This window comes from Corvus brachyrhynchos, unplaced genomic scaffold (genome assembly GCF_000691975.1).
Source record: "Corvus brachyrhynchos isolate BGI_N302 unplaced genomic scaffold, ASM69197v1 scaffold1, whole genome shotgun sequence".
NCBI classification, from domain to species: domain Eukaryota; kingdom Metazoa; phylum Chordata; class Aves; order Passeriformes; family Corvidae; genus Corvus; species Corvus brachyrhynchos.
In genome coordinates this window covers 8,996,077-9,000,504 of record NW_008237222.1, presented here as the reverse complement: position 1 = coordinate 9,000,504, position 4,428 = coordinate 8,996,077, and the positions used below count along the sequence as shown (strand labels likewise).

Sequence of the window (4,428 nt, the reverse complement as noted above, 5' to 3'; positions counted from 1 at the left end):
CAGTTCCTCCAGGGTCTATTGCAGCACCATGGAGAACAACAGTAGCAAATAATATCACACAGGTAAGGCATGAGATAGCCCCAAAGTGGTGCTCATTTCAGTACAAAAGCTGTCACAGGCCTTGTGGTTTTACACTCCCAAACTTGCTCACAGTGAGTGTGAGAGGTAGGGCAAGCTGCAAATAATTCCATGAAGTAGACAATAAACACATACAATGAGCTTTCCAAAGGCCAAGGGCTTCTTATGGCAGGATGTGACCTGCAGTAAATTGACTTGGAGATCCAGAAGAGCTGTTATTTCCCCTTCGAAACACGAAGATAGAAAACAGATATAAAAAAATCCTCACTGTTGACTCATCCAGGTATGTAAAATTTAGACAATCCCTAAGGCAAGGCATTCATTTCTCTGGTCAATGAATACAAGGATTTGTATGGAAGAAGTGAAAATTAACTGTTATCTCACCTAAGAAAATATGTAAGCTACAGAACAGTAAATTGTCTCATTTATGAACTGGAACACAGTGTCAGAATAATCCTTTTATAATATTGTTCATTATTTGACTTAAAGTGCTATTTTGGCAATTACACAGAATTACATTTCTGCTAGATACTGTATCTCTGATTATTTAATATCCTGTTCTATTATATTCTTTCATACTATTGCAGTTTCAAAGTCTGCTTCTATGCTTCACTTGACTCTTTTTCTCAGTTTATGTGAGCTAATACATAGATTAAAACCAGCCTTTTCAGTCAATTAGTACTGGGTGTTTTTATAAAATAGCCTATAACCTTGTAACATTTTTCTGTAATGAATTCTGTTACAGAACAATATATTACCCTGTATTTCAACTGAATCAATCAAAATTACTATAAAATTTATTAGCTTTAATGTGTTGATTTAAATTTCTCCTTAATTAGAAAAACTGACAATATGTTTGCTAATTTCCTATGAGCATGGGAAACACTTTTAATAATTCATCAAAATTTTCTCAGATTTACAGGTATACCATGGTTTGGTTTAATTTTTCCAAACAAAAATAACTTTGAAAGATTATAATAAAGGATTTAGTCCCAGAATTTTGGGGTTAATTTTGTCACATTCAGTTTAGATTTATTGGGACATCCACAGAGAGAGATCTGAGGCATAAGGCCAGAATGATGATAGGTGTTTTCACAATAAATTTTTATTTGTACTAATGTCTTAATTTTTTGCTTGCCTTCAGTTTTCACACGAGGAGAAAGTAACCCAAAAAAATCATGATGAGTTTTAGAGTATGTCATTGGAGATATTTAAAGCAGCCTACAGAGCTCTGCTGTGCCATCAGACAGTCTGTTTGTACAGACTTACAGTCACCGAGATTTTAAGAGATTGAAACTTGTTAAAAAGAGACAAAGGCAGAGAATAAGTTTTAACCCAGATGAAAGGGGTAATAGATCTGTCTGGCACCACGTTTCTCAGAGCACTTACGTTCTCTGGGACTTTTCTGATAGAGAACAGCTGGCTTCCCTTTTTCATTCAAGTAGAGGTGATTTGATAAACTTTACTCTTATGTTCATTTAATGACAAGAGTCTCCAGAAATGCAAACCAACAGATCTTCAGCCAAAGTGCCACAGACCCCTCCACTCCAGTGGCTGAGAATTTGCTATGAAATACCTTTTCCCAAGGACATAAATGTGCAATTTTCTCTTAAGCATTATTAGAATGCCAAGGTGTCTGCATGCTGACACAAAAACGACATCAAATTCTGTATGCAGGGTTTGTAGGTAACTATGGCAGGAATTTTGATTTGGTTAATTATTTCATTTGCTGTAAGTGAGAACAGAAAGAGTGAGTAAAAGAAGTGGCAAGTCCCCAACAGTGCAGTGAAGCAGAAGATGAAAAATGTCATTTTAATGAATGAAAACCGAAAGCAGAATGTAGATGACACAGAACACTGATTGGGGGAAAACAAAAGGCGCTGAAAGAAATCAGAGTGAGGCATATTGAATCACATATCAAAGCAGACAAGACTACCAAAATACTACTAGGGATATGGGGTACAATGCACCAGGAATAACAGACCAAAGCTATTATGAAATGGAAAGCAGATGCATTTTTGAGATGTTTTCTTACTCCAAATTAAGCTTTAAAAAAGGTACATAATCTCAATAATTATGAATAATGCAGGTCCCTTTTGTTAAGCTTTTTAGAAGTCTAAAATTTTTAAGTTTAAACCATGGCAAGCCATAACATAGGTCATTTTCAACTCAACAGTTTCTAACTTCTTCACCCAAACTAGAAAATTAATCAAACTGAACCTTTCCCCTTCCAGCACTTTTAATTAAAAAGAATTTTCACTTTATAATCTATCACATAGCGTGATTATGCAGCTACTTAGAGTAATTTCCCCTTGTTTAATTTTAAAGTACTAATTGGCATCCTTTGGATTTTCATATAAAATTCTTATCCCCCATTCATGTTTGCAACCTTGTAATCTTTACAGACCATTACTATATGTCTCCTTAAATATTGCTTAAATTATGTAAATGTAGTCCTCTCCGATTTTTTCTTGGAAGACACTCCTCTCAGGACACTAACTGCTTCTTATTCTCTTTAAGGAACACCCTCCTCACCTTTCCAATGCTGAATACCATAACATTTTAATATGAACAATGAGCTGTTCAAACCCCCTATACAAAAGTGCAGTTCAAGGAAAGGGGAGGACCACAGAGATTGGAGTGGCTTCTAATGACTGTACATGCTGATCTGTAAGCATTAAGTCATGGCATGTTGTCTACATGGTCTTGTATCAACATTACCAGAAGCTTTTCATTGTTTTCCCAATCTTCCCTCCATGTCTTTGAAAACAAACTTCATTGTTATAAAACAACTCTGGCTATTCAGTCATTCTTTACCAGACTGTCATTCATTCCAGCTCCTCTCACATTATTTTCTCTTTGGTATTTTCTTTTTGCTGTATTTTAGTAACTGAGAGGGTTTGTTCAGCTGCAGTTAAAAATAATAATTTGAATATTCATGCAATGAAAGGTTTTGCTGCTTTCGTACCCCACAAGACCTTAGACAGCAGCTTAATGTCCAGTGCAGCAAAGTTTTGGAAGGCTGTTGTTCCAAGAGCCCCTGAGGTCTCTCTTCCCCAGGCTCCTGCAGCCCCCGTGCTGCAAAGGGCACTTTGCTTTCTGCCAGATGGGAGCTCCTTAAGGATGCTGTCGGCCCCATATCCCACACCTGTGGGGAGTGGTAAAGCCCCTCCCACCCCCGCTTGCTGAGGCAAGGGTCATCCCTGCAGAATGTTACTCTATCCCAGAGTAGGGAGAACATCTTCATCTGCAAGGGCCAAAACAAGATGCATGGGTACAAGATGCAACTGTTGGAAAATATCCTTGATGGGAGTTAAATGCCTTCTCAACAACACACCCATCACGATACATATACACTAATACTCTAACCAGGATAATTCAGAAAAATTCTAATCTTTGAAGTCAGCTCTAATGAATAAATATTTAAATATATTCACCCGTCTCAATTTTTCCTTTGCAATTTATGAGTCAGAGCAGACATGCACGAGCTGCAGAGCCTCAGCAGTATTTACTACACCCAGATGAGCTATGACAGCGCTATGATTTAGAAGAAGAGAAACAGCACCAAGTCCCAGAATCATTAAATTTGTAATGTCAATGTCAGCCAGAGTCCTTTCCATTCCAGATCTTCGCATGTGACACTGCAAAACAGATCACAAGGAATAAAAGCATTGTCAGCACATAAGGGTTATAAATTTCAGTGGGGTCCCACTCAAGAGGTTTTTTGTTAAAGTAGAGCTTTTATTGTTACAATAGAATTCCTCTTGGTCTGGAGACCAGTTGCATAGGGTGACATGAGGAGGAAGACCTACACTGAAAGTCCAGACAGCATAGAACCCCTCACCTCAAGAAACCACTGTGCCACTGACCTGAGGAGATGGGGACAACAGCAACAGCACTTCTAACTGATAAATTACTAGTGTTGAATCTGGTGGGATTATTTTTGGCAGGGAGATAAATCCAGGCTTATGTTCACTTGACTCAAATTTGACAATTTATTTCAATGGGCCTTCAGCACTTCACGATCTTTATCCTCCACAAATGAGGGAAATGCTCTTATCCCCAAAGCCCTGGGAGTTACACTAAGATGACATGTCTAATCCCAGAGAGATAGTAAGGAGTTATCTATTTTAGTGTTAGCAGATTTTAAGGCTCTTGGCCTTTTGCCTATGTTATAACTTGAGAAACAGATAAAGAACAAAAGCTCAAGTTCTCAAGCTCAGCCTCAGCACAGGAACTGAATCATCATTTTCTGATTCATCCCCACTTACCTGTGCTTACAGAGTCCACAATAGCCTGAAGGTGAGGAAGGAAAGACCTGACACTGGAAGAAAGAAAATTCAGAAATTA

General features: G+C 37.8%; 1 long non-coding RNA gene across 1 annotated transcript; it reads right to left on the bottom strand.

The window, feature by feature from the left end:
- Positions 1-552: 552 nt before the first annotated feature.
- LOC108445408 lies at positions 553-4,428 on the bottom strand. The gene is made up of 2 exons (XR_001860257.1): positions 4,350-4,428; positions 553-3,719 (listed from the first exon to the last, which is right to left on the bottom strand). It is a non-coding gene; the product is annotated as an uncharacterized LOC108445408 (long non-coding RNA).